Genomic DNA, 22,128 nt, shown 5'->3' with positions numbered 1-22,128 from the left:
AGCCTATATATCTGAATGGAATCAGGTCAAGATGAAGATGCAAAAATGATGAGATTAAAAATGAAGTGGTCGAGTCTGACTCAGACTGCCTACATATCCAAATGGAATCAAGTCAGGACGTAGTTCAATTACAAAAGATGGCTGAATCTGATGAGGATTGCCTACGTATTCCTTCTAGAGGAAATCAAGTAGTGGCGTAGTTACGAGTAACATACAAAATGATATTTGAATTTTCTATTACAAAAGAAATGGGATATAGAGAAACCGAAAACTACGTGAGTTGCCTACGTATCCCTCCGTAAAGTCAAGTTGAGCATAGTTATGTTCCAGCCAAACCCTAACCCAATTGTCTTCAAAAGAAGTATCTCTTGATTGCATTTGAGTTGATAGGCTTCATGCTAACTCTTCCATCCATCTCTGCCAAGAGCAGAGCTCCTCCTGATAGCACTCGGTGGACCACGTAAGGACCTTGCCAATTTGGTGCAAACTTTCCTTTGGCTTCTTCCTGGCGGGGGGATATTTTCTTCAAAACCAATTGCCCCCATATAAATTGGTGAGGCTCCACCCTTTTGTTAAATGCATTGGCCATCCTATTTTGATACATCAAACCATAGCATACGACATCCATTCTCTTCTCGTCATTGAGCATGAGTTGCTCCTGCCTGACCCGTATCCATTCTACATCGTCTAATTTAGTTCTTTTAAATATGGTATCTCGACCTTTGCGGGTATCACAACCTCAATGCCATATACCAACATGTATGGCATTGCCCCAGTGGATGTTTTCATGGTTTTTTGATACGTAGTACGGCGAAGGATAACTTCTTGTGCCATTGTCTCTAATTGTCTACTGTCTTCCGCAGAATCCTTTTGATGTTTTTGTTTGCTACTTCAACCGCTCCATTCATTTGCGAAATATAGGCTGTAGATTTGCTGAACTTCTCGCAAATTTCATCATAAGATCACTATTGAGATTTGCTACATTGTCAGTGATGATTGACATGGGTATCCCAAATCAGTAGACGATGTTGTTACAGACAAAATCTGCCACTACTTTATTTGTTACGACTTTGTAGGTAGATGCTTTGACCCATTTGGTGAAGTAGTCAATGGATACCAAGATGAAATGGTGCCATTTGATGCGGCGGGCTCTATAGGTTCAATCACATCTATGCCCCAAGTGGCAAACAGCTAAGGCAAACCCATTACATTCAACTCATTAGGTAGAACTTGGATGAAATACCCATGGATCTGGCACTGGTGACACTTCTGCACATAGAGGATACTATCGCTTTCTATGATCATCCAAAAGTATCCAGCTCTTAAGATCTTCTTGGCTGAAGTGAAGCCATTCATGTGGGGTCTGTATGTTCTTGCATGTATTTCTTCTAACAATTTGGTTGCGTCGGTGGCATCTACACGTCTTAGCTGACCAAAGTATGGGGTCCTCCTATACAGGACTTCTCCGTTGAGGAAAAAATGATTTGCCAGCCTTCTGAGCGCTCGCTTTTGACTATTAGTAACATTCTCTAGATACTCTTTTATTTTGAGGAACCTTTTGATGTCGTGGTACTACGGTTTACCATCTAGATTTTTGTTTACATGAAAAAAATATGCATGTTGATCTCTGATCTCTACCTCGATAGGGTCAATTTAATTCTTATCTGGGTGCTGAATCGTGGATGATTGTGTTGCAAGAGTGTCGGTAAACTCGTTTTGGATCCTTGGAACATGCTTGAACTAGATCTTTGTGAACTTCTTGCATAAATCTTTTACACAGTGCATGTATGGAAGGATCTTGATGTTCTTGGTAGACTATTCCCCTTGAACTTCGTGTATCAATAGATCAGCATCCCCTATGGCCAAAAGTTCTTTGATGTTCATGTCAACATCCATCCTGATCCCAAGGATGCACCATTCGTACTCGGACATATTATTGGTGCAAGGGAACCTTATCTTTATTGACATTGGGTAGTGCTGTTCTGATTCCGAAATTAGGACTGCCCTAATTTCTACTCCTTTCAAATTTTATGCTTCGTCGAAAAACATCCTCCATCCTGGGTATGACTTTGCAATATATTTTCTGACGAACACAACTCTTCATCGGGAATGTACGTCGGGAGTTGTTCATAATCCTTGTCCGCTGGATTCTCTGCAAGGTGATCGGCTAAATCTTGTCCTTTGATGGCCTTTTGCATTATGTACACAATGTCAAATTTGTTGTGAAGAATCTACCATTTGGCTAGTTTTTTTGGAGGCATCGACTTCTGAAATATATACTTGAGAGGGTCGAACGAGGATATTAAATACGTGGTGTATGCTGACATGTCATGCTTCAATTTCTAGGTGATCCAAGTCAAATCACAATAAGTCCGCTCTATAAAAGTGTATTTGGCGTCACACAGTGTGAATTTCCCGCTTAAGTAGTAGATGGCCTACTCATTTCTCCTGATTTTTTCATGTTGTCCCAATACGCATCCAAATGCATTATCTAGGATCGACAAGAACTACAACATTGTCTTCCTGGGATCGGGATGAACCAACACTAGTGGATTTGACAAATACTCCTTAATTTTGTTGAAGGCTTTTTGACACTCTTCTGTCCATTTTGTGGCAGCATCCTTCTTTATAAGCTTGAAGATAGGTTCACAAATTACCGTAGACTGGGCTATGAAACGGCTGATGTAATTCAATATACCTAGGAAACTCAGCACATTCTTCTTGCTATTGGGCGGTTGCAACTCTTGAATATCTTTGATCTTTGAAGGATCCAGTTCTATCCCTTTTCAACTTACTATGAAACCTAGAAATTTTCCAGCAGGGACTCCGAATGCACATTTTGTAGTATTCAGCTTCAAACTATACCTTCGCAAACGTTTGAAAAACTTCCTCAGGTTGTCCAAATGTTATGAACTCTTTCAAGACTTGATGATGATGTCATCCACATATACCTCAATCTCTTTGTGAATCATGTCGTGAAAGAGGGTTTCCATGGCCCTTAAGTAAGTAGCTCCAACGTTTTTAAGACCAAGCAACATGACTCTATAGCAGTAAACTCCCCAAGATGTAGGAAGTTTGTCTTTTCTACATCTTCTTCGTGCATCAGGATCTAGTGGTACCCGGTGAAACAATCTATGAATGACTGCAGCTCATGCTTCACGTAGTTGTCGATGAGGATATGAATATTCGGTAAAGAGAAATCATCCTTCGGGCTGACTTTATTGAGATCTCGATAATCCTCACATATCCTGATCTTCCCATCCTTCTTGGGCACTGGGAAGATATTTTCCAACCACATGGGATAATTTGTAAACCTCACTAAATTTGCCTCTATTTGCTTGATTACTTCTTATTTTATCCTAAACTCACGTCACGTTTGAACTTCCTGGGTTTTTGTTTGAGTAGTGGTCTAAAGGTATCGGTAAGTAATCGATGTGAAACGATATCTATACTTAACCCATGCATGTTGTTTACCATGAAAATGGTAATAATAATTAAATTTATTGATGAGACTCTAAAAATATGTGATCTATTTTAATGCTAGTTGTTAAGCAGTTGATGCTGGATATATGAAGATAAAAGATGAAATGCAAGCTAAAATGGAATTATAATCGAACCAAGGGGTTAGCTATTCTGGCCTCGGACTGACCGATGAGGGGCCTCGAGGTCGATGCCTGGGCTCGAGCTCGAGCTATCGGGGATAATTGGGAAAGGGCTAAGAGTTAGCATATAATTAAAGGAGGCTATTTATGGCCAATGACGAGCAATAAGTTAAGAACAAGTATGAGGGCAATAAATATAAGCAATAATATCGAGGGAGTAAGTTAAAGAGAAAAGAGAGAGTGAGTTGTTGTTTTTCTTGTGTAGAATAGTTAGAGCAACAACCGACCTATAAAATGGCAAGGATCCCCTTTATATAGGTGGGGAATCCCAATATAGTACAAAATGCATTAATTGTAAATATATGAAGATGGGATGGCTAGACGTGACACCCGACTCTGTTAATGTTATCTGCTTGTCTTGAGAACTCCCCTTTCCCAGCATCATCGTTGGGTCGGGTGCAAATGTGTCACGACCCAAACTGGAGGGCCATGACTAGCACCTGACCACACTTGCCGAGCACCAACGTACATTTCATCTAACCTTCATTATTATCTTTTAGGGCTGACGAAATCAATATAAATGGTAGACCTGGATCATGGACAACCAACAATAAAATATGACAGCATGAACATACATAGTAGGGGATGACCAGACAATCAAGAAACTACATATAAGGTATGAGCTACCACGCTACTATGAAAGAGTATACAACAAAAACTAACCGACAAGGCATACCAAACTATACATGAGTCGACACCTGTCTATGAGCCTCTAAAGGAACATAAGTGCTGCAACATAGCCGGAACAGGGCCCCGACATACCCATAATGTCTATAACAAAAATGCATACCAAGACCAAGGCAAGTCCGGAGAAGGGATCTCGCCAATCACCGCTGAACTGGACAGCCTACTGTGGTGGGGGAGCTGCACCTGCCTGTCTATCAGGACCTGCAGCACGACATGCAGCGTCCACAAATAAAAGGACGTCAGTACGAATAAAGTACTGAGTATGTAAGGCAGGGAACCATAAATACGATCAGTAATGTAAGCAAGGATAGAGAATATACAACCTGTAACATCTTAGTACCTCTGAGGGCTACTTACATAAAATGCATGATACATATGTATAAATACATAAACACTTAAAACTTTCGCCTCTGTGGGCATCATCATCATCATATCGTACCCGGCCATAAATAGGCTCGGTCATCATATCGTACCCGGCCATAATAGGCTCGGTAGAATCGTACCCGGCCACGTGGAGCTCGGTAAAACCCAACTGATCAGTGGTTGCACAATAGGTGCCGTACCCGGCCAACTATAGCGTGGCTCGGTAGAGTAAAATAGATACATATATATAATGCATGCTCGACTCATGGAATCACATTCTAAACCTTTCGGAGTGACGTAAGGTCGGTATCCTCTGTACACGTTATTAGGACTAACTCTTCACTATGAACCTTATAAGAATCAGGAAGTACCAACAACATTGATAACATAAGAATAAGAGAAGCAACATTAACATCAATCGTTCCATAAGAGGGAAAACAATGTAAGTACTGCTAGCTTCTAAGAGTAGAGTATCTTGGAAGCTCGTTCATTACATTATGTACAATCGGAGTCGTGCAAAAGAAGGAAAGGGATAGCCTCACATACCTTGTATATACTGCCCCAATATCAAGCTATGCAATTGTCAAAACTCCTTAGTCTACAATAAGAGAAACGATACTATCGTTATCATTTAAGCGTCATAACTATTATGTATCGACCACAACCTATTTTACGATGAAACGGACAACACCTCCCCTATATATATGACCTCACACCATTCAAAACAGTCACCAAACAGCCCAAACAACATCAATAATAAACATATTGAGCCTCCCAAAATAGTCCACACACAGCCTAATCACTCCATACATACGACGACCACCGTAGTCGTGTCAAACAACCTGGAAATGTTACGAATAACTATCAGCCCATAACCCTACATATATATGGTGTTTCTCCACACCCTTCCTCCTCCAAAACTCCACAAAACAGTAGTAAAATACGCAGCCCAACAGCAACGCAAAACAGTCCACAAAACAATAACATTACTACCAAGCCTTTCGATATATATTTCACAAGTTCTAGCTTCAATGGCTTAGCCGCAACTTGGATAATCTTAAATACATATAGAGTAAGAGGTTCCTTACTTTATACAGAAATAAAAACTCCAATTTGACCTTAAATTTCCATGAAATATCCCTCCAATGCTGCCACAACAACAAAAAAGCGAAACTAGCGATCAATTAGTGTTTTTCGGCACTAGAATCACTTTAGAAGGCTTGAAATCACCTAGGATTGATATTAAGAACATGAGGGAGTATTTACAGAACATAAACCCTTTAAAACAACCTCCCACACGAGCTGGAACGACACAAAAATGAGCAACAACAAGAAGAACAAGAGACTTACTAGCGCCACAGAATTCCCGACACTTGATTTGTGTTGTTTGCCCTTTTTTTGGGTCTTGAATCTTGAGAGAACCTTGAGAGGATGTTCCTAGGGTTCTAAGGTCTGAAAATAGTGAAAAGAAATGACTTAAAACGGGTTGGAGGCATCCTATATAGGTCCAAATATCTTAAACCGACTTAGTGGGCCCCATAGAGAGGTGCTTGGCGCAGTCTCGCGAAAACGCGAATATCTCTCTACTCCGAGATCGTATCGATGAACGGTTTAATGCGTTGGAAACTAGACTCATAGATATTTAATTTGGTGGGTAGATCACCCCGTAATTCCTTGTAAATTATGAGAAAAGATTAGAAACATTTGACCTAATGTTTAAGTAAAATTATGAACCTAAGTTGCGACAACTTTTGTCGACTTTTGTTTCATAACTCGTTTGACTTCAAGACTTATGATACGGATATTATATGATTAAAATACCTTAATAAATGAACTCTTGAGTGTATTAAGCACCGCTAGATTACTTGAAAATACGAGTTACAACATCCTTGATTCATTTAACTTCTAATACTTGTTAATCACCCTTATACACTCTTGTATCACTTAAGACCAATAGGATTGACTTCTTATCATCTCAAAGATAATTCCTTCTTGGATTTATGTTAACTAATATATGGCATGAACTAACACATGTGGATATGGGTTGTAACACCCTCCCCCCCTTAGGAACATTCGTCCTCGAATGTAAGGGTTTATGGGGAGTTTAAATCATCGTGGATTCCAATGGAAATTTTCGATCAATTTTCCCCTATAAAATGGTCACTAGCAAAACTTGCAAGTAATTAAGCCCAACATATGGCTTCACAAGGCTACACAAAGCATTATGCGTATTTACATTATCTACATATCACCATTTTGTATTAAGGAGGAGTATTCTCAAATTATTGCTTACCTCATAGAGCCGTTTCACCTTCCAATGTATCCTGTCTTCCACCAGCATCCTTGTTATCTTCATTCTGGAATAAGTAAGGGTATTTAGACTTCATCTCCTCTTCTGCTTCCCATGTCATTTCTTCCATATTTTTGTTCCTCCACAATACTTTGACGGAAGCTACATCTTTTGTTCTCAGCTTGCGGACTTGCCGATCTAATATCGCCACTGGCACTTATTCATATGATAGGTCCTCTGTAACTTGTACATCTTTGATAGGGACGACTCGAGAAGGGTCTCCAATACATTTTCTCAACATAGATACATGGAATACCGGGTGGACAAATTCCAATTCGGATGGCAATTCTAACTCATAAGCAACCTGTCCAATTCGTCGAAGAATTTTATACGGCCCGATATACCTTGGACTCAGCTTACCTTTCTTCCCAAAACGCATAATACCCTTCATTGGTGAGATCCTCAGGAAAACCCAATCACCAACCTCAAACTCTAGATCACGACGTCGGACATCAGAATAAGATTTTTGCCTGCTTTGTGCCGTCCTCAATCGCTCATGTATCACTTTCACCTTCTCAATAGCTTGGTGAATCAAATCTGGCCCATATAATTCTGTTTCACCGACTTCGAACCATCCAACTGGTGATCTACATCTCCTCCCGTATAGTGCCTCGTATGGGGCCATTTTAATACTGGAATGGTAGCTATTGTTATAGGCGAATTCTATGAGTGGAAGATGATCATCCCAATTCCCCTTAAAATCTAGAACACATGCTCGTAGCATATCTTCCAGTGTCTGAATGGTACGTTCAGCCTGTCCGTCAGTCTGCGGATGAAATGCAGTGCTGAGATTTACTTGTGTGCCTAAACCCTTCTGGAAAGACCTCCAAAAGTTAGCCGTAAATTGAGCTCCTCGGTCTGATATAATAGATATGGGCACACCATGAAGCCTAACAATCTCCTTGGAAGGCCGTCTTTGGAATATCCTTCTCCTTAACCCTCACCTGATGATACCCTGAACGTAAATCAATCTTGGAGAAATACTTGGCACCCTGGAGTTGGTCAAATAGGTCATCAATTCTTGGAAGTGGATACTTGTTCTTTATAGTAGACTTATTCAACTGTCGATAGTCGATACACATCCGTAACGACCCGTCTTTCTTCCGCACGAATAGGACTGGTGCACCCCAAGGTGAAGTGCTAGGCCTAATAAAGCCCTTATCCAGCAAGTCCTTCAACTGCACCTTCAACTCTCGCAACTCTGCCGGGGCCATTCTGTATGGAGGAATAGAGATCGGTTGAGTGTCAGGCAACACATCAATGCTAAACTCAATCTCCCTTTCAGGAGGAAGGCCTGGGAGTTCATCTGGGAAAACATCTGGGAATTCGTTGACCACAGGGATTGATTGTAAAGTAGGCGGTTTCGCCTCCGCATCCCTAACGCGAACGAGATGATAAATGTAACCTTTTGAGATCATTTTCCTTGCCTTAAGAAAGGAAATAAATCTACCTTTCGATGTAGCAATGTTTCCTTTCCATTCAATGACGGGTTCACCCGGAAATTGGAACCTAACCATCTTCGTACGACAGTCAACATTTGCATAGCATGAGGACAACCAGTCCATTCCCATTATCACATCAAAATCAACCATTTCTAACTCAAATAAATTTGCCGAGGTTTGACGACTACAAGTCATCACAGTGCAACCTCTATATACCCTTCTAGCAATCATAGAATCTCCTATCGGAATAGATACCGCAAGGGGTTTACTTATCAATTCAGGTTCAATGCCAAACTTATTAGCCACAAAGGGTGTAACATATGATAATGTAGATCCCGGATCAATCAGCGCATATACATCATAAGAAAACACAGATATAATACCTGTAACAACATCTGGAGATGACTCGAGATCCTGTCGACCTACTAGAGCATAGGTTCGATTTTGAGCACCACTCGAACTCGGCACTGCACCTCTACCCCTACCACGACCTGTCGACTGCTGAAACCCCCGTGCTGGAGGTCGAACTGATGAGGAAGAACCAGACACAGATCCAGTCGGCTGAGCCATACCATCACCTCCTCTATTAGGACAATCCCGCATCATATGGCCAGGCTGCCCGCACGAATAGCATGCATCAGAACCTCGACGACACAGTCCAAAGTGGGCCTTGCCGCACTGATCACAATGTGGTGTTGGGGGTCTCATCTGACTAGTATCCCTGTGATGTTGCGAGCCAGATGCCCGCGAACTCTGACCTGGACCAGAATAGGATCGATCATATCGAGGCCTCTGAAACTGTGGAGGAGCACTAGCTACAGGTGGCGCCGAACTCCTCGAAAACTGTGGCCTGATGCGGCCTCTGAAGTCATCAGAATACCCTGCAAATCTCGCCCTCTTATGCTGGCCTCTATCCTGCTCCCTAACTGCCCTCTGCTGGCGCTTACGATCCTCTAGGGTCTGGGCATAAGCTTGAATACGGGAAATATCCATGCCCTCCACCAAGGAGGCTGTCGTACACTCATTTATTAGATGTGGTCCCAACCCATTCACGAACATATGCACCCTATCACTCATCTCGGCCACCATATGGGGAGCATACCTTGCCAAAGAATCAAACTGCATACTGTACTCTCGCACACTCATATTACCTTGTCTAAGGTTCAAGAACTTATCAGCTCTAGCTCGTCGTATCTCAACTGGCAAGTAGTGACGAAGAAAGGCCTCAGAAAATTCCTTCCACACAGCTGGAGGAGGGTTCGGACCCCTGGATCTCTCCCAACTATCATACCAGAGAACCGCTAAATCCCGTAGCCGATAAGAAGCCAACTCTACTGCCTCTGTATCACTAACATGCATAACCCGAAGTGTACGATGAACCTGGTCAATAAAAGTCTGTGGGTCCTCCTTGGGGTCTGATCCGGTAAACACTGGAGGGTCTAAATTAATAAAATCACGAACTCTTGTACTAACTGGTTTCTCAGCAGCACCTGTATTCTGCCTCTGAGCCTGAGCAGCTACCAAGCTAGTCAATAACTGCAAAGCACTCTGCATATCCTGGTCTGGAGTGCCAGACGGAGGAACTGGAGGCGCTGGGTGCCTTCTAATATCCTCTGGAGGAGATGGAGTAGATGAGGTATGAGAGGGCATCTCACTTTGAGCCATGTAGCCTCCTGATTATAAATGTGGCGCGCTACACATCCATAATCAAGACTCTACTAGACATGGCTCATAGACAATCCCTAGGACAGACTTGCTCTGATACCAAGTTTGTCACGACCCAAACTGGAGGGCCATGACTAGCACCCGACCATACTTGCCGAGCACCAACGTACATTTCATCTAACCTTCATTATTATCTTTTAGGGCTGACGAGATCAATATAAATGGTAGACCTGGATCATGGACAACCAGCAATAAAATATGACGGCATGAACATACATAGCAGGGGATGACCAGACAATCAAGAAACTACATATAAGGTATGAGCTACCACGCTACTATGAAAGACTATACAACAAAAACTAGCCGACAAGGCATACCAAACTATACATGAGTCGACACCTGTCTATGAGCCTCTAAAGGAACATAAGTGCTGCAACATAGCCGGAACAGGGCCCCGACATACCCATAATGTCTATAACAAAAATGCATACCAAGACCAAGGCATGTCCGGAGAAGGGATCTTGCCAATCACCGATGAACTGTACAACCTACTGTGGTGGGGGAGCTTCACCTGCCTGTCTATCAGGACCTGCAGCACGACATGCAGCGTCCACAAATAAAAGGATGTCAGTACGAATAAAGTACTGAGTATGTAAGGCAGGGAACCATAAATACGATCAGTAATGTAAGAAAGGATAGAGAATATACAACCTGTAACATCTTAGTACCTCTGAGGGCTACTTACATGAAATGCATGATACATATGTATAAATACATAAACCTTTAAAGCATTCGCCTCTGTGGGCATCATCATCATCATATCGTACCCGGCCATAATAGGCTCGGTAGAATCGTACCCGGCCACGTGGAGCTCGGTAAAACCCAACTGATCAGTGGTTGCACAATAGGTGCCGTACCCGGCCAACTATAGCGTGGCTCGGTAGAGTAAAATAGATACATATATATAATGCATGCTCGACTCATGGAATCACATTCTAAACCTTTCGGAGTGACGTAAGGTCGGTATCCTCTGTACACGTTATTAGGACTAACTCTTCACTATGAACCTTATAAGAATCAGGAAGTACCAACAACATTGATAACATAAGAATAAGAGAAGCAACATTAACATCAATCGTTCCATAAGAGGGAAAACAATGTAAGTACTGCTAGCTTCTAAGAGTAGAGTATCTTGGAAGCTCGTTCATTACATTATGTACAATCGGAGTCGTGCAAAAGAAGGAAAGGGATAGCCTCACATACCTTGTATATACTGCCCCAATCTCAAGCTATGCAATTGTCAAAACTCCTTAGTCTACAATAAGAGAAACGATACTATCGTTATCATTTAAGCGTCATAACTATTATGTATCGACCACAACCTATTTTACGATGAAACAGACAACAACTCCCCTATATATATGACCTCACACCATTCAAAACAGTCACCAAACAACCCAAACAACATCAATAATAAATATATTGAGCCTCCTAAAATAGTCCACACACAGCCTAATCACTCCATACATACGACGACCACCGTAGTCGTGTCAAACAACCTGGAAATGTTACGAATAACTATCAGCCCATAACCATTCATATATATGGTGTTTCTCCACACCCTTCCTCCTCCAAAACTCCACAAAACAGTAGTAAAATACGCAGCCCAACAGCAACGCAAAACAGTCCACAAAACAATAACATTACTACCAAGCCTTTCAATATATATTTCACAAGTTCTAGCTTCAATGGCTTAGCCGCAACTTGGATAATCTTAAATACATATAGATTAAGAGGTTACTTACCTTTATACAGAAATAACAACTCCAATTTGACCTTAAATTTCCATGAAATATCCCTCCAATGCTGCCACAACAACAAAAAGCGAAACTAGCGATCAATTAGTGTTTTTTGGCACTAGAATCACTTTAGAAGGCTTGAAATTACCTAGGATTGATATTAAGAACATGAGGGAGTATTTACAGAATATAAACCCTTTAAAAAAACCTCCCACACGAGCTGGAACGACACAAAAATGAGCAACAACAAGAAGAACAAGAGACTTACTAGCACCACGGAATTCCCGACCCTTGATTTGTGTTGTTTGCCCATTTTTTGGGTCTTGAATCTTGAGAGAACCTTGAGAGGATGTTCCTAGGGTTATAAGGTCTGAAAATAGTGAGAAGAAATGACTTAAAACGGGTTGGAGGCATCCTATATAGGTCCAAATATCTTAAACCGCCTTAGTGGGCCCCATAGAGAGGTGCTTGGCGCTGTCTCGCGAAAACGCAAATATCTCTCTACTCCGAGATCGTATCGATGAACGGTTTAATGCGTTGTAAACTAGACTCATAGATCTTTAATTTGGTTGGTATATCACCCCGTAATTCCTTGTAAATTAGGATAAAAGATTAGAAACATTTGACCAAATGTTTAAGTAAAATTATGAACCTAAGTTGCGACAACTTTTGTCGACTTTTGTTTCATAACTCGTTTGACTTCAAGACTTATGATACGGATATTATATGATTCAAATACCTTAATAAATGAACTCTTGAGTGTATTAAACACCGCTAGATTACTTGAAAATACGAGTTACAACATCCTTGATTCATTTAATTTCTAATACTTGTTAATCACCCTTATACACTCTTGTATCACTTAAGACCAAGAGAATTGACTTCTTATCATCTCAAAGATAATTCTTTCTTGGATTTATGTTAACTAATATATGGCATGAACTAACACATGTGGATATGGGTTGTAACAAAATGGACATCGAGGGAGAGAATTCGACCGCAACCCTACAACCTCGAGATCTCGAGATGGCTTCCTGAAAAGCCTTAACGAAGAGGAATTGGACCCTTTGATTTCACCGTATATAGATAGTCTCTGCGTTTCCTAGAACAAAGTATTAGGAAACGATTTTTAGTCGCCATTCCGACGGCATTGTTGCCATGTCGTCAACCTTTAAGAGCATTAAATTCCATGCCCCAGAAAACCGTTCAAAGGTCGCCATCAAATGCGATTATCGAGAAACCCACAAACTGCTATTGGCTCGTCCTTTCCATTTCCCAAGCGGTTCCTATAAATATATCGACTATTTGATAATCCGTATCTTCCTATCGTCTTCAAATTCGTGAGTCCATAGCCATCTTCTTTTACACTCTTCTATCTTGCTTTCTGAGAGAGAATTTTACCATTGCTATGGCCAGGACTTCTAGAATGGTTCCTCGGCGGAATGAAGCTGCATCGTTATTTCGGTAGTCCAAGGATAGAGACAAAGCGATACCCACTTTGGAATAGTGCACTCCCTCCAAGCTTGATATATCAAAAGATTTTACCATCAATGCCACTTCATCCACACCTGGCCGATGTGAACATGTGTCCCGATACATTAGTGTCGTGACCAACATGAAAGCGGTGAGGACAGACTATTGGTGGAGCGAGGCAGTGGAGGTGGAGATTCCCAGCCCTGATGAAAACATAACGAACTACAAGGCCGGCTTCCTTCATGTGTATACCTACCCGTTCACCTTGGGCCCTGATGATTCCTCTGAATCCTCCCCCCCTCGAAAATAGATCAGGTTATCCTTGATTTTTGTGATAAATATCAAGTGACGCTCGGTCAGATCTATCATTCTGTCTGGAGGATAGTATTGATGCTCCGTCATTTTACTGAAGGGGTTGTGGGTGAGACTTTTACCCTTAGCCATTTAATAAGGTTGTACAACCCTCAATTTTATCTAGGTTTGATCAGGCTCCATAATTGATCCAAAAAATCATTTTTCTCGAGCACCGACGAGGGGAAGGATTGAGGATGGATGAGCAAGTTCGTCCGGGTAAAGACCTCAGACATCATTCCCATCCAGAGAATGCCTCTCCCGGAGAGATGGAACACACAACGTAGCAGTTTTCCCATAACCATGTTTTGTAATTTTCTTTCCTTTTCCCCGGGGGATGGATTTTGTAAAGATGCCTTTTGTGGATACGTTTTTTGGCAATGTAAAAAGAGGGACATTTCTTCTTTCATTTTTTTTGTTCCTTTGCTTTTACGAATTTAAAGTTTCAACGTTTCACATTAGCCTTTCAAAATCCGTTCTTGGAGCAACCGGGAACCTCAAATCGGGCCTTGCCCCGGTGTTAATTCGACAGCCTCTAACGGGCTGGTGCCGGTGATATCGAGGAGCCGCCGAAGCCTCACAGTTTCTCAAATTCTGCGGGGTAGCAACATTTGCTCAATCTGGTAAAGGGGCCTCGGGGCAATTCGATCAGTACGTTTCCCTAGGAGAGGGTGATGTTAATGCGACCAGAATTAATTGGCCTTTTGGGTAGGCGGGAAGTTGCTGCTTTACCCCTATACATTCATTCACTTGCCTTTCCAATGGTGATTCTTCTGCTTAGAGAGACTATCTCTTCCACAAAGCCTGACGTTTTGTGCTAGTTATTCCGTTGCTTCAACTCAAAAGTTTTGCTCAGATCCACATCTTTCTCCTCCTATTCCATCGTAGCCATGACTGCTACGTCGATGTCTGAGTGCCAGCGAGAGGGGAGTTCTTCCTACGCTCCGCATTCGGTTGGTGATAGTGATGCACCACTTGTGCCAAGTGAACGGGCCTCGAGGTGCCTTGTCTCGAGGAGAGCCATCAGGATAGGGAGGCCTCCCAATATTCTGGGTCACTAGGAGCACGTGTCGAGGATCATCCCATCAGTGGGAGAGGAAAACCTTGAAATGATCAGAAAATATTACGGATGGGGAGAAGGTGCGTATTACAAGTACCTTCTTCCGAGGAGAGTATCATGACATACATTGAGGGGTTTTGGAGCGTATACATGTATATTTTTTTGTCGCGTCCCCCCGATCGGGTCGTGCTTGATTTCTGTTAGAGATATCAGGTTACCTTGGAGCAGGATCACCCCTTCCTTTGGAAAATAGTGCAGATGATGAGATATTTTGCCGTTAAGGCCGGGATAGAGTTTACCCTCAGTCATCTCGTGAGGTTATATCGGCCACTGTGTTATCGGGGTTTGATCGCTCTGCAGCGTCAATCCACCCGAGCTCCTATTGTCGGCAACGAAGAGGACTATGACCATGGATGGATGAATCGGTTCATTCAGATTCGAACAACCGATGTCATCCCTAGAGAATTTTTGCCATTTCCTGAGAAATGGAACTTCTCACGTAAGTGTCTCACCTGAACTATCATCGTTTTGACCAGAGGCAAGCTCCGTAATGATATCTTTCCATCCCATATTTGTAGCAACTCATTGGTCGCCGAACGAGGTCCCCGATTTATCCGAGTGGTCTCATAAACTGGCAGCTTGCTCGATTTATGATAGGCGCTAGTGGCGAGATCTGTACAAAGGGAGATGGGAGGCGAAGCATAGTGGTAGGTGTCCGATGTTTTGTTTCTTGAGAATGGCGCTTTTCTTATCGGCTTATTAACTCAACTGCCACAGGTATCAGAGATTTTTCCGAAATGAGGTCATGTCCTCTGGGAGAATAATAGAGATTACCTACCTGGGGATCGAGGATTGATGATAAACGAAAAGTAGCCCCAGGGTATGAAGGGGCTTGTAGTGGGGCGACTCCTTCTCAGCGTTAAGAAGAAGCGATTCGATCGGTCGACTATCTTCTGAAGGTAGTAAGCCATCGGATATTGGCTTGGCCTTTTGTGAGGCTCAGCGGCTCGATCTTATGGTGAGTTTTTGATCGTTGTTAGATTGTTTTGGTCCCGTGCTTCTTCTTTTTTCATTTTAGTTTTCTTTCACAGGCCTTCGACAAGCTCAAATCTGAGCTGCTTCGCTGTAAGGCCCCGTTGTGGGAGGCTTCGGATAGGGAAAAATCACTTAAGCTTCTTTGTGCGACAAAGGAAAGCGAGCTGGTTTCCCTGCGGTGCAAGGTGGATCAGAACCAGAGCCGTGAGAGCTACCTAGAAAAATAGGTACCTTGCATTCTATGCTGGTTTGCGCTCCCCTTTTCATCTCGGCAGATTAATGTTTTGATATTTCAGTTGGAGAATAAGGTAGAGGAGCTGGGACATCTCTAGGGCGAGGTTGATCGAGCCAAACGCGAATTCAATAAGCTGCAGGCTTATGTAAGTACCTATTTTGCGGCCAAAGAGAGTGCTTTAGCTATGGTTTCTACTCTTGAGATACAAATCTGGACCGTTTGTGCGAATGATTCTGCACGGGTGAATATGATTGTCAGGCTTTCATCCGAGCTTTCCATGGCAAAGGCCGAAATGGTGAATGTCCGGCCGAGGTCGTGATGCGCAACACTAGGGAGGCACAGAAAGTAGCCGCCTATTCGAAGTGTGATGTCGTTGCTAAAGTTGAACTGAAGAGAGCCCTTGATCGTACAAGCAGTAGCAAGGAGTATGCGAAATGCAAATCTCGGAGGGAAATTCTTGAGGAGATTCACGTCAGGGGCTTTGATCTCTCGGAAGAAATTGAGAGAGGGAAGAGGGAGGAGAATGATGCCAAGTTTCTTTTGTTCGATGCTGAAGATGGTGAGGAAGGGGGTGCCGTGCCATAGTCACCGAGGGAGGATGTTTATTTCCTGCCTTGTTCTTCTGTATGTAGCTCTCATAGTGTGTTGTAAGCGAAGCTTGTATTTTATCACCTGACTCTATAAGGGGGAACCCCGCAATTTGTATCTTCTGTATTTCTGTTTGTCAAGATTTCGACCAGGTCGATTCGACCTTTGGGCTAGTAGAAATCTTCAGATTCGTGCGACGGCCCTGAGGCTCGTTAGACTGGCGACAACGTCTCTTACGATTTTCCTTTGGGAATATGCATTTTAACTATTATGGGTCCAGTCTCCGAGTCGGGTTTCGACTCAAGCTCAATCAACCCTCAAGGTTTGTATTTGTGCGGGCTGGTGATAATGGCTCTTATGCCTTGGGTCGAAGAGACCTTTTATATGTGTGTCCATGCGACTCGTTAGGCTGGAGACAATGGCTCTTACACTTTGCCCTTAGGCATGTGTAGCTAACTATTTTGGGTTTTGTCTCCTAATCGGGTTACGACTCAAGCTCAACTGACCCTCAAGTTTTCAGATGAGCTGGCGACAATGGCTCTTACACTTTGGGTTGAAGCCACCTTTTATATGCATGACCCTGGGGCTCATTAAGCTGGCGACAATGAATCTTACGCTTTGACCTTAGGCATGTATAGTTAACTATTTTGGGTCTAGTTTCTGAATCGGGTTACGACTTGAGCTCATTTTGACCCTCAAGCTTTCAAATTTTAATTTGGCGATAGTGGCTCTTACGCTTTTGGTCGATGCGCCCGTTTAGTTTGTGTGGCCCTGAGGCTCATTAGGCTGGAGACAATGGCTCTTACACTTTGCCCTTAGGCATATGTAGGCTTTGTTTTCCTCTCGTTAAGGACTTTTTGAAATGATTTTTCTGGACGTGTCATCGGTTCAGGAAGAAACTCAATTTCAAGTCATTTGCGGCGTTGTTCGAGCACCTCAGAAGGTTTGGCTCGTAGGCTGACTAGCTCGAAGCCTTGTGATATGGAGCTGACATGGTCGAAGCTCTTTTGCTTATCGAGGTAGCCTGTTTAACCGGTTCTTTTCGAAGTAGATTCAAAGTAATGGCCTATGATTTTGTAGCGATGGTCGGGCGTCCCCGAGTCGCATTAATTTGGCTGGTACAACGGTATGACCGTAGTCATTTGTGTTTGATCGGAGCCATTTTTGGTCCCGAGTGTAGTAGTTTAGGCGTCTATATCGATGGTATGACCTTCAGGAGTCTTACAAATGCGATATATAGCTTAAACTTCGGGATTGAGTTTTCTGCTTGTAGTAAGATCTTACAAAATTCCATGTTTTTTGAGGTCTTACAGTTTTGTTGATACTTGGTACAAGTATGATTCATGCCTTGCTTGAGGTCTTACAGGATTTTCATGCCTTTTGAGGTCTTATGGGATTTTCATTCCTTTTGAGGTCTTACAGTTTTGTTGATACTTGCTACAAGTATGATTCATGCCTTGCTTGAGGTCTTATAGGATTTTCATGTCTTTTGAGGTCTTACAGGACCGAGTCTGCCCGCTCGGGGTCTTACGGCCTCAGATTTTTTAATGAGTGGTGATTGGCGATAGTCTCCGAGTCATTGAGTTTGTTTAGGCTCGGGAGCCATTACTCGTAAGCTTGAAGTTGCCTCGTTGAGGGCTTATGATTTTGGATATTCCGACCTTGAGGTCACGCGTTTGCGGAGTTATTGATGCTAGTCTCTGAGTATTTCGGGTCGTTCTCAGTGGAGGGATCTTTGCTGTGAAAATGCTAAGTTTCCTTTGGATTACGAGATGCTTTGACGAAAGATATTCTTTGATTGCTTGGCATAAGTACATGTCAATTTGTTGCCGTGAGTCTGGCTTATACGGACAAGGTTTATTTGACCGTTTGGTCCGGTACATCATTTCCTATTGGAACCTTGCTCGTCGTTCCTTGTTTTTTTCGAGATGACCTCTAGTGTTCATGGTTGATTGCAAAAGAATCCTTGTACGCTTGTTGGACCTCCTTAGGTAGCGCATAGACGTTGCCTCGTTATAAACCTTTCCAGTAAAAACCAATTTTGGGATAAAAACAAGGTCGAAGGAAAAGAGTGCAACGGACACTTCGAAACCTCGAGGTCCTCGAGCTGGATCGGCATCTCGACTGCTTTGATCGCTGGCCTGCGCAAAAGTTATCATAGAGTAAAAATAGAAAAAGGGGGAGATTATTATACCTTAGTGGCGATGGCGCTCTTGGATTTCGGCGATTGTTTGGCGGACGCGATATGGTCCCTTATTTGAATACAACCGATGGCATATCTTAAAAGATCGTGTGGATGACGTGTTGTGATTCTTCTGGTTTGTTCTTTTTGGTTGTAATTTCTCGGGACTGGTTCTTAGCTCGATCGTTGAGGAATTCCCAAAGGTGTCTGTTATTGAGTAACCGGGCCACTTCCTCCCGGTGTTGCCGTCAATCCTCGGTTTTGTGTCCGTGCGAGTTGTGAAACTCATATTTTGAGTTATAGTTCCTTTGTGAAGGATCCGACTGTATAGGCCTGGGCTATTTGGCATCCCTGATTTTGCTAATGGCGAACACGATGTCTGATACATCAACGTTGAAATTGTATTATGATAGGCGAGGTGCCCCCGTTGGCCCCGTGTCTCTGTCGAGTCCGCCTCTGCTGATAAGTCCCCGAGGGTTCTTTCCTCGATTCACCAATCGATCGTTGCGAGGCGGATTGTGTGTTAGGGCATTCCTCCTATCTTCGGGGTATGGCTAATATCTCTCTTTGTTCAGTTTTGACTCCTTTGCTAGGAGTCTGCTCGGATATACTAAGCCTGAAGGGGCTCCTAGCAGGTCATCCTCGACCCTGATCTTTGACTGATACTGGTTGTGGACGTCCCACAAGATTACGCCGGGATACTCGATCAGATTCTCTTTCAGCTACCTTGAGGCAACTAGGCTTCGTTCATTCAAGACATGAGTGAAGGCCTGTACCACCCGGTCGTTGGAGACTGGGGGTAGTTCCATTCGTTCCGTTTGAAAGTGAGATACGAATTCTCGCAGCATTTCATTCTCCCTCTGCTTAATCTTGAATACGTCAGACTTCCTTGTTGCTAATTTGATGGCACCAGCGTGTGCCTTTATGAAGGAGTCTGCCAGCATGGCAAGTGAGTCTATGGAGTTGGGAGCTAGGTTGTGATACTACATCATGGCCCCCTTCGAGAGCATTTCTCCAAACTTATACAGTAAGACGGACTCGATCTTGTCGTCTTTTATGTTGTTGCCATTTGCTTCACACGTATAGGCAGTAACGTGTTCATTGGGGTATGAGGTCCCATTGTACTTTGGGAGTTTTGGCATTTTGAACTTCTTTGGAATGGGTTTCGGGGCCGCTTCTTTGGGGAACGACCTTTGTATGAACTTTTTTGAATCCACACCTTTCCGGACTGGGGGTGCGCCCGGGATCTAGTTTACCCTAGAGTTGTAGGTTTTGACCTTCTTATCGTTGGCTACTATCATTTTCTCGTCCGACTCAATCTTTTTGGTAAGTTCCTCGAGCATTTTTATGATGGCAGGATCGGCTACCGATCCGTTATTGCTCGATCTCTCCAGTACTTGTTCGGCCGGGGGAGTAGCTCCTGGTGCTATTGTGCTGGGAGTCTTCAGGTGGCTTTGTAGCTGAGCGATAGCCAGCTGTTGTTTCTGCAACATTTCAAAATTAACATGAAGACTAAATTCCCGTTCTTCCCGGGCTGGGGTTTTTTTGGATTCTTGTTGGTCTCCATGTTGTATGCTCCCATCGGTGTGTGAGATTTTATCGACCTACTGTGCACCTTGCGAACCCTCGTCCACTGGAATCGGTCCAGGTGCATTATCGAGGTTCTACGGTGGCGCGCCAACAATTGAACAACCACACCGTTTTCTCCGTGGTTTTCAAGGTTGTCGTTCTCAACTCTGTTCACTGAGCCAAACATTTTAGCCTTAAATCGAAGATCTTGGACTAGAAAAAGTGTGAAAGATAACTTGCGTTGTGTAACGAAACCAACAACTAAATAATCACTATTATTTTTAGCCCCACGGTGGGCGCCAAACTGCTTACCGTGAAAATGGTAATAACAATTAAATTTGTTGATGGGACGCTAAAAATACGCGATCTATTTTTATGCTAGTTGTTAAGCAGTTGATGCTGGATATATGAAGATACAAGATGAAATGTGAGCTAAAATGGAATTATAATCGAACCAAAAGGTTAGCTATTCTGACCTCGGACTGACCGATGAGGGGCCTCGAGGTTGATGCCTCGGCTTGGGATCGAGCTATCTGGGATAATCGGGAAAGGGCTAATAGTTAGGATATAATAAAAGGAGGCTCTTTATGGCCAATGACGAGCAATAAGTGAAGAACAAGTATGAGGGCAATAAATATAAGCAATAATATCGAGAGAGTAAGTTAGAGAGAGAGAGAGTTGTTGTTTTTCTTGTATAGAATAGTTGGAGCAACAACCTGCCTACAAAATGGCAATGATCCCCTTTATATAGGAGGGGAATCCCAACACAGTACAAAATGAATTAATTGTAAAGGTATGAAGATGGGACGGCTAGACGTGACACCAGGCTCTGTCAGTGCTATTTGCTCGTCTTGTGAACTTCCCTTTCCTGGCATCATCGTTGGGACGGGCGCAAATTGACGTCGAGGGAGAGAATTCGACTGCAACCCTGCAGCCTCGAGATCTCAAGATGACTTCCCGAAATGCCTTAACGACGAGGAATTGGACCCTCCGATTTCACTGTATACACATGTCATCATATGACCATGCGAATACATCGATGTATTTTCGGAGGAGCTCGACCAATTCTTCCTTCTCCTTTCCTTCTAGATGGATGTTAATTCAAGTTTCTTTTACGTCTTCTTTGCTTCCCAGGTTGACCGCTTCTGTCTCTTCAAGGGTAAGCTTTTTCTGACTTTCGAGTTGTTCGATTTATTGTGGCAAAATATCTGGCATCATGCTTTCATTGTGTTCCTGATGAGCTGGATCGCTTTGCTCGACGGTTTCATTACATGTCATAGTCACGGAATGCGCTTTTTATCATTTTGATTACTGAAAATAAAAACTAAGTATAAATGAAGCGATAAATAAATTTTCAATAATTTAAGAAAGCATTTCTTTTTATTTCATCATAAGAGGAATGTTTGAGCGTTCAAAGAGGCAAATGACAAAAAATTAAGATATGGTTCAGGCCTCAACTGACTGTGCACTCTTTTCAAATGTTTTACAATTCCACACCACTAGGACTCCTGACGAACAAAAGACAGGCTAGCGGTCCAATTTTGCAGGTCATCTCCTGGTTTGGCATTTCGAATGGTCGGTGTCTTGATATCAATTCTTTCATAGCATTCCTCTATCATGGTTAGGAATAGCCTTCCTATTCCATCGACGATGTCGTCCTCTAGTGT

Source organism: Nicotiana sylvestris, chromosome 8, assembly GCF_000393655.2.
Source record: "Nicotiana sylvestris chromosome 8, ASM39365v2, whole genome shotgun sequence".
In the NCBI taxonomy this organism is placed as follows: domain Eukaryota; kingdom Viridiplantae; phylum Streptophyta; class Magnoliopsida; order Solanales; family Solanaceae; genus Nicotiana; species Nicotiana sylvestris.
Note: the sequence above shows the minus strand (reverse complement) of the source record.